We start from the raw sequence: 15,044 nt of genomic DNA on the forward strand, positions 1-15,044 counted from the left end.
CGGATCTGGGTTTTGTGTAGACGGTGGGCCAGGATCTCTGTGGACCCTCAGGACCAACCCACCCCCATGCTCCTTTTCCAGCTTTATTTCCTGCCTCTCTCCCCATGGCTCTCTCTACACTTCAGCAGCTCAGACCTCCTTTCTGATTCCCCGATTCTCCACGGGGGTTTCTTCCTCAAGTCCTGTGTTCTGGAGGCTCTTTCTGCCTGGCGTGCTGCGATGCCTGAATCTCACACGGCTGGTAACTTCTCATCATTCAAGTGTCAGCTCAGGTGTTACCCCCTCCTGAGAGAGGCTCCCAACTGCAAACTATCTCCCCCACCCTGCCCCCCAGCCTTGACCACATCACACTGACTTATGGTCGGTCTGATCATTTGCACGTAGATTTGGTATTTGCGAATCTGCCTACTCGCTAGAATGTATTTGTAACCCCCCAAATCAATACTCATAGCGTTTTCACAATCATCGGCCGAGGCACGCAGAGTGGCAAAAAATTTCAGTCACCCCTCGTGCACATTCCCTGCTGGATTGGAGCAAGGCCGTGTTCTGCCTCATTGTTTCTGCTGTCATCTTTATTATTTTTGTTTTTAATTTTAGTTTTTTAAATTTACATCCTCCTTTATTATTATTATGTTTTTAATTTTATTTTTTAATTTACATGCTTCCTCCTTTATTGTTATTATTTTTTTAATTTTATTTTTTTAAATATACATCCTCCTTTATTATTTTTTTTAATTTTATTTTTTAAATTTACATCCTTCCTTCCCCCTTTATTGTTATTATTTTTTTAATTTTATTTTTTAATATACATCCTCCTTTATTATTATTATTATTTTAATTTTATTTTTTTAATTTACATCCTTCCTTCTTCCTTTATTATTATTATTTTTATTTTCTTTAAAAAAATTTTTTTAACATTTATTTATTTTTCAGACAGAGAGAGACAGAGCATGAATGGGGGAGGGGCAGAGAGAGAGGGAGACACAGAATCGGAAACAGGCTCCAGGCTCTGAGCGGTCAGCACAGAGCTCGACGCGGGGCTCGAACTCACGGACCGCAAGATTGTGACCTGAGTGGAAGTCGGACGCTTAACCAACTGAGCCACCCAGGCGCCCAATTTTATTTTTTTAATTTACATCCTTTCCGCTGTCATCTTTTTTAAAGGTTTTTTTTTTTTTTAAGTTCATTTATTTACTTTGAGAGAGACGGAGATAGCATGGGTGGGGAGGGGCAGAGAGTGAGAGGGAGAGAGGGATTCCTAAGCAGGCTCCATGCTGTCAGCATGGTCCCCAACGCGGGGCTTGAATTCAAACCAGAAGATCATGACCTGAGCCAAAACCAAGAGTCGGATGCTGAACCAACTGAGCCACCCAGGCGCCCCTCCAAGCAAATGTCCTTTTCTGGAGAAGACGGGGCACAGATGATCTGAAATTGACTCATGTCTATGGGTCTTCTTGATTATTATTATTATTGTTTTTTTTTAATGTTTATTTTATTTTTGAGACAGAGAGAGTCACAGCATGAGCAGGGAAGGGGCAGAGAGAGAGGGAGACACAGAATGTGAAGCAGGCTCCAGGCTCTGAGCTGTCAGCACAGAGCCCGACGTGGGGCTCAAACTCACAAACTGTGAGATCATGACCTGAGCCGAAGTCGGACGCCTAACCGACTGAACCACCCAGGCGCCCCATTATTATTGTTATTATATGTGGTTCCTATTGCCCGTCTCTGCTTTGGGAATGTAAGTGTTCTGAGAGCGGCAGCCTTGTCCTCCACGTTCCTTACTGTCCTCCCCCAAACCCTTGCCTAGCAGGCACTTAATGAGTATGTGTCACAGCAGTGAGTAAAAGAAAAGATTGGGCTGTCTGCGTTGGGGAGGAAGGGTCAGGAGCCAGGCGGCTCCGTCGATGGGTGGCCACACCGGGCAGGACAGTCACGTCAATGCCATCCGCAGAGCGAGCTGGTTTTATGAGCCAGTTGGTGTGCTGGTGTTTGGCTTACATACATCTCTCTAAACCACACAAGGACTCTGCAGGGATGGGACCATTTCCTCGAACAGGTGGACTCACTCCCTGAGGGTCACGGAGCCACCAAGGGGCCAAGCTGAAATTCAAACCCAGGCCAGTCTGATCCCAACCCGGGACGCCTTGGCCACCACGATCTGTTTCTCAAGCTTGAGCCTTCACGTTTCTGCTGTCTGCACCTACCACGTGTGCTTTTATTTACTTCATGTCTTTTCTTTAAACTGCCACCCTTTTTTTCACCGAGCGTATGTTAAAAGGAGACTTTAGAACTACAATCAGTGGAAAACAGGTGTCCCTTCTTACAGAAAGGGTATCATTTTGACAATACATATAAATTTTTTTAAATTTTGTTTAATCTTTATTTATTTTTGAGAGAGAGACAGAATGTGAGCAGGGGAGGAGCAGAGAGAGAGGGGGACACAGAATCCAAAGGAGGCTCCAGTCCCCGAGCTATCAGCACAGAGCCCGACGTGGGGCTTGAACTCATGAGCTGTAAGATCATGACCTGAGCCGGAGTTGACGCTCAACCAACTGAGCCACCCAGGCACACCCATTTTGACAATACATATAAAGGAAACAAAATAGCATTACATTCTGGCCAGACACGGCTCTGGGGGCTTGAGGCTCACTCTCTCGTTCACAGTGGAGGTTAGCAGGCCTTGGAGGGGTGTTACAGACAGAGGAGAATTCACCTGAAGCTGTCTTCTGGAAGCAATCAGAGGGTGTCTGAACAGAGCATAGTTGTCTCACTGGATGGCTCGCTATTATTTACTGCCATGCCTCTCCACCATACATGATCTCCCCGTAGTCCTAAAATCAAGTCATGTGACGTCTGACCAGCATAGGGAGGCAGAGTTTATGTCATGGAAAGTTGTAGAGGGAATTTAAGGAGCCAGAATGTCCTTGAGCCGACATTCGATCCAGTCTCGGAGGACAGGCCGAGGGATCAGTCGTCCCAGACAACGAGTATCCTGCTGTGTTGACTTTCTAAGAATGCATCAGTCATGATGTATGGCTTTGAGAACGGTGGTAAGGATCATGGGCAGAAATAAAAATTCATAATAAGGGCAGAGTAGGGGCACTGGGTATTGAGGAGCGGCTCACAGTCCTTAGCAGGTGGAGAGCCAGTTTAGAAGACTGACATAAGATCTCCGTCTTCCAGTCTCTGCCTTCCTCTGCAGGCCTTCTGGAAAACAAGTCCATCACTTACTGCGTAAAGAGGGACTGAAGACATACCGAAATGGACAAAAGCAGAAGGGAGGGGATGTCATGGTGGAGAAGCCATGGGATTGCTTAAGTTACAGGGCCTGATTGTCAGAAGTGATATCAGATCAGATGCTGTAATGTACGTGCACCAGCCTGGGGTTTAAAGCCTATGGGATCTTGAAGGATCTAGAACGGGAAGGTAGCTAGCTGGATGGTTGGGGGAGAGGCTGCTAGAGGGGCTTTCTGTCTTCCTCCTGTGCTTTTCATCTCTAGTCATTTTATTTTTATATGTTTTTTATTTTTGAGGGGGGTGGGTAGGGGCAGAGACAGAGGGAGAGAGAGGGAATCCCAAGCAGGTTCTCAGCCTTCAGAGCAGAGCCCAGGGCGAGGCTTGAACTCACAAACCGTGAGATTGTGACCTGAGCCAAAATCAAGAGTCGGATGCTTAACCAACTGAGCCACCCAGGTGCCCCTCATCCTTACTCATTTTAGAATGAATGTACCCTCAGGGGCGCCTGGGTGGCTTAGTCAGTTGAGCATCCAACTTTAGCTCAGGTCAGGATCTCACGGTTTGTGGGTTCGAGCCCCGCCTCGGGCTCTGTGCTGACAGCTCGGAGCCTGGAGTCTGCTTCCGATTCTGTGTCTCCCTCTCTCTCTGCCCCTCCCCCACTCATGCTCTGTCTCCCTCAGTCTCAAAAATAAATAAACATTAAGCAAAAATTACATTAGAATGAATGTGCCCTCATTTAAAAGGTGGGATAAGGGGTCTTTCTCTGCACTCCATTAATATTCAATTATTCAGCAAGAAGTACTCAGCACTTGCTATGTGCCAGTCACTGTGCTGGCCCTGGGCAGCCACAGATGAATGAGACCGTCCATGATCGCCAAGGGCTGCGTGGTCTCCACAGGGAGATGCTAGTGATAACTAGATAACCAGAAAATACAATATAATAGTTAAGACAACGGAGTTTAAACAGACCTGCCTGAGTTTGGTTCTTGCTTCTTCCCGGTTGTGTGTGTTGCTTTACTTCTGTGCGTCTCAGTTTCCTCATCTGTAAAATGGGGATATCCGTCGTGCCCATTTCACGGGCTATTTGTGAGGCTGGGATGAATTAATCCAAGTAGCACTTGCCCAGAGCCTGGGATACTATAAGAGCTACATAAGGCAAAACTATTATTATTGGTATTTTAATCGGTGGAGGAGGGAATAACTATCTGGGCAGTTGGGGAGGCTTCCTGGAAGAGGTGATGGTTTCTAAAGTGAGCTGTAAAGAATGACTAGGAAGCCCCATGCGGGACTCGAACTCATGAACCGTGAGGTCATGAAGTCGGACGCTTAAACGACTGAACCACCCAGGCGCCCCTGCCTACTCCTTTATTAGAAGCCAGGAAGGACACACAAAGTGGTGAGCCAGGGACACCAAATGGACTGTTTAAATTGGTTCATATAACCTGTGGTGTTTCATACTTATAGCATGTGGAGGCGCATAACTTCTTCAACTTACCAGCGCTCATTTTCTTTCTTTCTTTCTTTCTTTCTTTCTTTCTTTCTTTCTTTCTTTCTTTCTTTCTTTCTTTCTTTCTTTCTTTTTTAAGATTTTATTTTTTAAGTAATCCCTACCCACAACACGGGGCTCGAACTCACAACCCCGAGATCAAGAGTCACACACTCCACTGACCGAACACCACCCAGGCTCTTCTCCCACCCACCCCAGCTCCCGTTTACTAAACAGCATTCTCCCTTGTTTGTCTACAAGAGAATTCGCTGGAGGACTTCGTGAATAATGCAGAGGCACGGGCTCCCATCCTGGAGATTCTGGCTCAGCTGACCCGATGGGAGGCCCAGGACTCTGTTTTTCAAATAAGCATCCTGAGTCATTCTGTTGCCAGTGGTCCCTCCCCGCCCCCCTACACTTTGGGAAACTCTATCCTAGGGTTTCAACTCTCAGTCTGAAAGATACCTGCCAAGGGGCGCCTGGGTGCCTCAGTCGGTGAAGCGTCTGACTTGATTTCGGCTCAGGTCATGATCTCGTGGTTTGTGGGTTCAAGCCCCGCATCAGGCTCTGCGCTGACAGTGTGGAGCCTGCTTGGGATTCTCTCTCTCCCTCTCTCTCCGTCCCTCCTCTGTTAGCTCTCTCTCTCTCAAAAATAAATAAACACCTTACTTTTTTTCTTTTTTTTAAAGAAAGCTTCTTGCCTAGCTCTATAATGTAGACAGAGATTACACCTGAGCCCCTGAGTAGGAGAAAATGGCATATAATCAAAATTGGCTTTGACTATCTCCTGAGAACCATTCCTTTGGATCTATCTACCAGCTGTAACTCTGAGCACACTTTTAACCTTCAGCATTGGAAATGCTGTTGCTGTTTCCTTGCTTCTGGACTTGGCTTGTATTAGGGGCCCATGATATAAAACAAACAAACAAACGTATTTCTAAACCAGTGTGATTTAGAAACTAGAAGTTTCTGCGATGATGCAAATGTTCCATATCTGTACTGTGAGTATCCAGCGCTTGAAATGCGGCTGCAGTGATCGATGTGCTGAACATTTTATTTTAATTAATTTAAATGGGTTTAAATAGTCCCTCGTGGTTACCACTGTGAACCAGGGGCTTCTAAGCCCTGGAACTGTGCTGAGCACAGAGAGCACACACACTGTGAAGGTCTCAGGGACTGACACAGCTTTGGGGACCAGCAGGTGCATGTTCCTCCTCTTGGGCTCACCCTGTGGGTTCTGTGTTCTTTGGAGGGAGCGGAGGGCAGAAAGTCCTGCATTACTCAAAGGGCAATTTTCTCTCTCTCACACATACAGTTGGATTTTCCAAATTAAAGACACGTATAATATGACTCCACTGTGGGGCTTGTCAAAGCATCCCTTCATGGAGCGCCTGGCTGGCTCAGTCGGTAGAACATGTGACTCTTGATCTTGAGGTTGTAAGTTCAAGCCCCATGTTTGGCATAGAGATACTCAAAAATAAAATCTTAAAAAAAAAGCATCTTTTCATGATCCTGTTTTTTTTTAATGTTTATTTTTGAGAGGGAGAGAGTGGGGAGAGGCAGAGAGAGAGGGAGACACAGAATCTGAAGCAGGCTCCAGGTTCTGACCTGTCAGCTCAGAGCCCTACTCGGAGCTCGATCTCACGAACCACGAGATCATGACCTGAGCTGAAATCAAGAGTTGGACACGTAACCAACAGGGCCACCCAGGTGCCTTGGCATTGATGTGATTGGAAAGGAGATGATTCTGAAGCGGGGTCAGGGTTGAGGAACCACAGTTTGAAGGAACGTGGTTTCACACCCGCTCTTCTCAAAGCCTGGGATCTTCCTGCCATGGCAACTTTGGCCTCAGCTCAAATATCACTTCCTCGGAGACACCCTTGAAAATACTTTCTGGAGAAGGCTTGTCTCTCCCCGAAGATACTGTCTACCTAATCACTCTCTTATTTTCTACAGCACTTTCGCCGTGTGAAACGATCACTGCTTTATTTTCTGTGATATCGCGCCCACTAATCCCCGACAGCAGGTATGGTTTCTATCGTGTTCCCGCAGCACCCCCAGGGTCTGAAATGTTCCTAGCACACAGAAGACACTCCATACATATTAGATGAACAGATAATTAGGTTTCTTTATTCGCAGGGACGTGCTATTCCCTAATCACTTTGAATGGACTTGGTATTCCTCAAGTCTTTGTCAGTAACACATTGATAAACTATGTGCTGAGAGTTTATTTTAGATCTGGCTAATTTTGTGTGTTATGCCTGTATTTTTTAAAAATGACAAAAGTCGTACAAATATGTGTCCATTATAGTAAAAGGAGAAGCAGTGGCACCTGGGGGACTCAGTCGGTTAAGGGTCAGACTTCGGCTCAGGTAGTGATCTCGCGGTCTGTGGGTTCGAGCCCCGCATCAGGTTCTCTGCCGACCGCTCAGCGTGGAGCCCGCTTTGGAGTCTGTGTCTCCCCCTCTCTCTGCCCCTCCCCTGCTCACTCTCTCTCTCTCTCTCTCTCTCTCTCTCAAAAATAAACCTTAAAAAACGATTTTTTTTAAAGTTTAAAAAAAGAAAAGAAAAACTAGAAGCAAAAGTCTCAAGTTGAAAATAAACTGTGGTAAAATATCCACGAGGGTTGCCTGGCTGGCTCAGTCATTAAAGCATGTGACTCTTGATCCTGGGGTTGTAAGTTCGAGCCCCAAAGCGGAGCCATACAGTGTTTGTCTTTTTCTGCCTGGGTTATTTCCCTTAGTGTGATGTCCTCAAGCTCGTCCACATTGTAGCGTGTCAGCACGTCCTTCCTTTTTAAGGCGAAGGAATATTCCACCGTATGGATAGACCGCATTTTGCTTCGCTACTTGTCTGTCGATGGACATTTGGGTTGTTGCCACGTTCTGACCATCGTGAATGAATTTTTGGCTATTGCTCTGCACGGTGGCGAATGTCTGTTGGAGTCCCTGTTTTGAAAATGGGACTGCTGAATCCTGTAGTAATTGTAAGTTCAATGGTTGGAGGAACCGCTATACCGTTTTCCACAGCAGTGGCGCCATTTTACATTCCCACCAACGGTGCCCAAGGATTCCCATATCTCTACATCTTCATCAACATTTGTTGCTTTTTTTGAAACAATTTTTTAACGTTTATTTTTGAGACAGATAGGGAGAGAATGTGAGTGGGGGAGGGGCAGAGAGAGAGGGAGACACAGAATCCGAAGCGGGCTCCAGGCTCTGAGCTGTCCGCCCTGAGCCCGACGCGGGGCTCGAACTCACTGCAAGATGGTGACCTGAGCAGAAGTTGGACACTTAACCGATGGAGCCACTCAGCCGTCCCGTTGTTGTTGTTTTTACACTCACCATCCTTACGAGTGTGAGGTGGTATCTCATTGTGGTTGTCATTTGTTTTTCTCTAATGATTACTGGTGTTGAGCACTTTTCCGTGTTTGTTGTTCATTTGCATATCTTCTTAGGAAAAAGGTGTCTTCAAGTCCTGATTTCTTTTCTTTTCTTTTTTTTTTCTTGACAGAGAGAGAGAGAGAGAGAGGGTGAGCATTGCAGGGAGGGGCAGAGGGAGAAAGACAGCCTCAAGCAGGCCCCACACCCAGGGAGGAACCCGACGTGGGGCTTGATCTCATGACCGTGAGATCATGACCTGAGCGAAAATCAAGAGTGGGACGCTTCAGCGAGTCACCCAGGTGCCCCGGGGCCTGATTCCAAGTAGCCACCCTCCCCACCTTCCTTTTGTGTCAGGGTATCTAGCTATGTACCACCTTTTACATAGTTGCATAGTACTCTGTCGCAGAGCCGTTCTACATTTGATTAAACCAATTTCTCACGGTAGGGCTTTTCATGATTTCAGATAATATAGTGGTAGCGTTCTTGTTATTTGATGATGGTTCCTGAAAACGCATTTGGTTTTTGTCTCCACGTGCCCGTGGTCTTTCAGCCTTGCAGCGTTAGATACAGCAGCAGCACCAAAGACCCAGCTGGGAAATGATGTTCAAATGAAAAAGGCTTTGTCACCGTGCGCTGGCTCTCACTCTTCTTCTGTCGGCATGGTGGTTACGTTGTTTTGTTATGTCACCAGCCATGAACAGAGTTCTAGGAAGACAGCATAAAAAATAGCCATCCAAAGCCCCAGACTCGGAGACGTTTGGATCCATCACGTATCAGCCGTGTGACCATGGACAAGTCATTGAATCTCTCTGTGCCTCAGGGTCATGTTTAAAGAGGCATAAAGGGGCGCCTGGATGGTTCAGTCATTTGAACATCTTGGTCTTGATTTTGGCTCAGGTCATGATCCCAGAGTCATGGGATTGAGCCCCATGGTGATGCTTAAAATTCTCTCTCTCTCTCTCTCTCTCTCTCCCCTCCTCTGCCCCTCCCCTGCTTGCGTGCATACACACACACACACACTCTCTCTCTCTCTCTCTCTCTCTCTCTCTCTAAAAAATAAAAATAGGGGCGCCTGGGTAGTTCAGTCGGTTAAACATCTGACTTCAGCTCTAGTCACGATCTCACGGTTCCTGAGTTCGAGCCCGGCATCAGGCTCTGTGCTGACAAGTCTGAGCCTGCTTCAGATTTCGCATCTCCCTCTCTCTGTCTGCCCCTCCCCCGCCCATGCACGCGCTCTCTCTCAAAAGTAAATTAACATTTTGGGGCGCCTGGGTGGCTCAGTCGGTGTCCGACTTCAGCCCAGGTTCACAAGTTCAAACCCACATCAGGCTCTGTGCTGACAGCTCGGAGCCTGGAGCCTGCTTCAGATTCTGTGTCTCCCTCTCTCTCTGCCCCTCCCCGTCTCACTCTCTGTCTCTCTCTCTCTCTCTCAAAAATAAATAAACATTAAAAAAAGTAAATAAACATAGAAAAAAATTTAAAATAAATAGATAAAATATTTCAAACATTAAATAAAGATGCTTAAAAATAATAGCCTCCCTGCAAATGGCAAAATGAATGTAAAAATGCTCAGCGTGCAGTGAGAATGTAAGACCAGCCCCTCGGTGAACATTCACTTGTATTCTGGTTGCCACCGTTACCGTCACTGTTGTCGCCTTCAGGATCTTCCGGTGGAAATTTGCAGTAGAACATCTGAGAACAAAGCAGAGAATGATAAGCGCTATGTCCGCAGTGAGAACATCTGTTTCAGTCCCTTAAAGCGATTTTGGGTTCTAGCCTCCCTGGGTGAGGGACCGTTGAATGTTTCTTTTCACCATAATCAGGGCTCTCAGTTCTTGTAAAGGAGGTACCTTATCAGCTCAGTGTTCACATGGGTTAAAGACGGATAGCTGGGCACTTACACGGAATTTACACGCTAGTGCGTTCACAGAACAGGTGCTCGGGAAGCACCTGTCGACGACTGCCCAGGGATCTTGCCATTGGGTGGTTCCCTATTCCCCATTTCATGATTGCTTTTCTTCTTCTCTGAGCAGGCTCCAGGCTCTGCACACAGAGCCTGCACACAGGCTCTGCTGACCTGTCAGCTCAGAGCCCTACTCGGAGCTCGATCTCACGAACCACGAGATCATGACCTGAGCTGAAATCAAGAGTTGGACACGTAACCAACAGGGCCACCCAGGCGCCTTGGCATTGATGTGGCATATTCGTACTGGTTTTTTTCTTCCACCTACTTGCCACCAATGATTGAGCGAAGGTGGGCCCGTGGCTCAGAAACCGTCATGTTTCTAGGGAAGAATCCTCCCTTGCTTTTGCTAGCTTCTGGTGACAGAGGGCAACTCTTGCTGTCCCTTGGCTCATAGAGTGCCCCCCCCGCCCCACTGCCGCCTTGAGTCTCTGCCTCTGTCTTCCCGTGGCCTTCTCCCTGTGTGACTGTGTTCAAATTTCCTTTTTTTTTTTAAATTAAAAAAAATTTTTTTAATGTTTTTATTTATTTTTGAGACAGAGAGAGACAGAGCATGAGCAGAGAAGGGGCAGAGAGAGAGGGAGACACAGAATCTGAAGCAGGCTCCAGGCTCCCAGCTGTCAGCACAGAACCCGATGCGGGGATTGAACTCACAGACTGTGAGATCATGACCTGAGCCAAAGTCCGACGCTCAGCCGACTGAGCCACCCAGGCCCCCTTCAAATTTCCTCTTCTTAAAAGGACAACAGTATTGGACCAGGGCTCACCTTAATAACCTCGTCTTTAAAATTTTTTTAACATTTATTTATTTTTCAGAGAGAGAGGTGGGGGGAGACAATGTGAGTAGGAGAGGGCCAGAGAGAGAAGGAGAGAGAATCCCAAGCAGGCTCCACACTGTCAGCACAGAGCCTGACATGAGGCTCGAACTCATGAAACCGTGAGATCATCACCTGAGCTGAAACTAAGAGTTGAACATTTAACTGACTGAGCCACCCAGGTGCTCCAGATCTCCCATTTAAATGCTAATGAGAAATTCACATTGAAACAAAATTCACTGGAAGTTGTCCATTTGCCGGATGGAGTGGGAGGAAGGAGGGTAGTCAGGGATGGCATCTCAGAAGAGGTTTTGGAGGCAGACTAGGAATAAAAAATAAAGGACCAGTCAAAATGTGGACTGAGGTAGCTCCCTTCCCCCTTCCTCGTTGACCAGTGGTCTCCTCTGCTTTCCTTTCTCTTCAGAAGTCTGGAATCTTGGGGCGCCTGGGTGGCTTAGTTGGTTAAGCGTCCGACTTCAGCTCAGGTCATGATCTCACGGTTTATGAGTTCGAGCCCCACACTGACCTTGTTACTGTCAATGCCATCTGTCTTAGGAGAGTGCTTAGGACTGTCTGTCCCCTTCTCGCTGCCCCTTCCCTGCTTATGCGTGCACGCTCTCTCTCTCTCTCAAAAATAAAAATAAAACATTAAAAAAAAAGTCAGTTCTTACGGTCCTCTGTCCTCTCCTCTTCACACAAGCCCACCCAGCCCAGCCGTAGGGGGTTTCTCAGCATCCCGAGAGAGGCATGGAGGGACCACCTCGGGGACCGGCACACCTTGGCAGAAGCTGCTGGAGGATTTGTCGACAGTTCCCAGCCACTTGCCTTGTTTTCCCAGAGAACTGGCGGTGGTCCCAGTGGTTCGCCTGGTAGGCACACGAAAACCAACCGTTCCCCGGGTGGGATTGCGGGATAGATGCCAGTTATTCCTGCTTTTCTGTCTGGATGAGTCCTGGGCTGTGACTATAGCTGTGTGTGTGTGTGTGTGTGTGTGTGTGTGTGTTCTGTCACTGAGTGGGCTTCGAGGTGTGGGGAGGGGAACCCGGAGGCCCAACTGCAAAAATGGCAAGAAGTTGGACGTTAAGTGCTTTTTGGGCATTAGGAGCTCGGGGCTCTAACACCCTCTGAAAGCTTGATCCATGGCATGGTCAGTTTCATTTGTCAACTTGAGAGGGTACAGGGTGCCCGGATATTTGGTTAAACATTACTCTGTGTCTGTGGAAGTGTTTCTTTCTGGAGGAGATAAACATTGGGGGGGAAAAGCTTTTTTTATTTGTTTGTTTATTTATTATTTATTTATTTATTTATTTTTAATGTTTTATTCATTTTTGAGAGACAGAGAGAGAGACAGAGAGACAGAGCATGAGCAGGGGAGGGGCAGAGAGAAAGGGATACTGAGAATCCGAAGCAGGCTCCGGGCTCGGAGCTGTCAGCACAGAGCTTGACGTGGGGCTCAAACCCACAAACTGCAAGATCATGACCTGAGCCAAAGTTGGATGCTTAAGGAACTGAGCCACCCAGGCACGCCAAGGAGGTAAACGTTTGAACAGGTAGACTGAGGACATTGCACTGCCCTCCCCAGTGTGGGCGGGTTCTTCCACTCAGTGGGGGGACCGAGTAAAACAAAAAGGAGCGGTAAGGGAGACGATTTTCGATTTTTCGAGCTGGGTCGTCTGTCTTTCCTGCTTTCAGACCTGGACTCACACTGGAAATTCTGCCATCAGCTCTCTTGAGTCTCCGGTTCGTCACCTGCAGACACTGGGGCTTCTCAGCCCCCAGAACCCCGCGAGCCAATTCCTTGTAGAAAACGTCTGTTCTCTGGAGAGCCCTGACGCATGCAACCACTTTCCCGTAATTGAAAAATTCCCCTCTTTTCGGCGGTCACAATCCACAGAGAAATCTTCCCAGTGAAATGAGTCTGTGGCTGGTTTAATTTGGGGAGTGGAGCTCATTCATCCATCCCTTTGTTGAGCAGATGTGTACGGACTAATACAGTCCCTTATGTTGCGCACTTCTTGCCGGTGAGATGCACAGAGAACACATGGGACTCGGGAGCCCCCAGAGCTGTGTGGCTTGGCAACCCTGTGCCTGTTATGTTAGGTCCTGGCTGTGTGCTGGGCTCTGGGGACATATCTGACTGAACCGATCCGAACGCTTCCTGCCCGCTGGAGCTCACCTGGACCTGTTGTAAAATGCTGGAAAGCCAACCAGTTCCCCAGCTTCAGATGCCTCTGGCCTAAACATAAGGAAAATTAATAGTCCTGATCACAAACTGGGGCACCTGGGTGGCTGAGTCGGCTAAGCATCTGACTTTGGCTCAGGTCACGATCTCACGGTTCATGATTTGGAGCCCCGCATCTGGCTCTGTGCTGACAGCTCAGAGCCTGGAGCCTGCTTTGGATTCTGTGTCTCCCTCTCTCTCTGCCCTTCCCCCACTCTGCTCTGTCTCGCTCAGAAATAAATAAACATTAAAAATCCATTTAAAAAAATAGTCTTAATCACGAACTGAAGTCTTACACTTTGGGGAATCTGTAGGGAAACCTTCTGCTGGGCCTCTTATCACCCCCCCCCCCAACCCCCAGTCTGGGTTGGATGCCCCTCTCTTTGTTCCGGCTGCATTCTCTACTTCCCTGATCACAGCCCTTATCTTCCTGCTTGAATGTGTAAGCACAGAGGCCAGTTACCAGAACCCAGGGGAACTCGAGACATAGGAGAACGCGGCCTGGCAAGAGCTGTGGCATCTGCTGGAGGAATATCCCGAGCAGGCTGTGTCTGAATAAGAGGGAGACGGCGGTATTAATACCCCAGGCTCTTTTCCCCAGTGCTGTCACGCCGGGATCTCCTACTGGCCGACCCCAACTCTAAGCAAGAGGGCAAGGATCAACTAGTGTTGATGTAGAGCCTACTCATCAGCCCCCTGGGACAGAAAGCCGGCAGAGGAGGTAGAGAGTAGATCTGGAGAGGTAAATGGAATGATTGTCCTCTGCAATAAAGCAGAACTTTCTAACTCTCCAAAAGATGGAGTGAGCCACCGGATGGGAGTGCATGGTGTTTATAGACATCCTAGTGGGGTCAGCCGCCACCCACCCGGAAGACAGGAATACGTGACCACTCAAGTCCTTTACCAAGGACTTCAAAAGAGTAAACGCTTTTGTGATACCTCCAGCCCCCAGCTGCCCTTCTCCTTTATCCTTAGATGAGACAGCAGTGATAGTAATGGCAATGGTAGTCACATAATAATAATAGTATTAACAACCATCACCACTGGCAACGTGGCTGCTGTCATGTAATTAACACCTAATGAGGTAATGGGCGCGCGCGGTTGGGGGGGGCGGTGCTAAGCCATTTGCAGGTTTCACCTTTATTTCTTCCTCATAACAACGCTACCAGGTAGCTGCTTTTACTGATTCCATTTTGTAGATGAGTAAATGAAGCTCAGAAAGGGTTTCAGTAACTTTCTGGAGGTCACACTAGTAACTCGCAGAGCTGGGATTTGCACCCAGGCCCCTGCGATGGATTGGTATAGTCTGGAAGCCTGGAACCGGGAGAGTCTTGAAGTGAAGAGTCAGGAGGGCGTAGGGAGTTGCTCTGAAAAGGACAGAATCCCTAGGAGGAAGCCTCTCCAAGAGTGGGACCCAGTTTGCTGGAGTCTCTCCCCACGTACAGATGCATGGGCTTTGCTGACTTCCAGATCAGCTGAGGTCATCAGTTTCAGTTCTTGCTGATGGTTCACCAGTCTCCATGGGCTTTTCAGTCTCTGGCCGAATCTTCCGGCAGCTAAATACACAGACAGAGCTCCCCCTCCAGCTGGGGAAAGGAGAGCTCTACATAATAAGGTTGGGGTTCTGCCTGGAACCAGAGTCTCACGGGAAGAGAACACTGGTGACGGCCAAGATCCATCACTCTTCCTCTTTGCTGGCTTCCAGACTTGGTTTCTGCTCGTCCGTGTATCTTGGCATATTGAATGGGAATGATGCCCTCCAGGGTCCTCCCACACCGGTCAGCAAACTCTTGGTGCCTGTGGCCCATGGCAGAGCTTGGAGTCTTGTTTTTTAGAGAGGGAGATACTGGCTCTGGGACCACATGATTCACAGCGGGGAAGCATCCTTCACGGTGAGCGTCCATAAAATGGGGATCATAACAGAACCACAATAGAATTG

This window comes from Acinonyx jubatus, chromosome E3 (assembly GCF_027475565.1).
Source record: "Acinonyx jubatus isolate Ajub_Pintada_27869175 chromosome E3, VMU_Ajub_asm_v1.0, whole genome shotgun sequence".
In the NCBI taxonomy this organism is placed as follows: Eukaryota; Metazoa; Chordata; class Mammalia; order Carnivora; family Felidae; genus Acinonyx; species Acinonyx jubatus.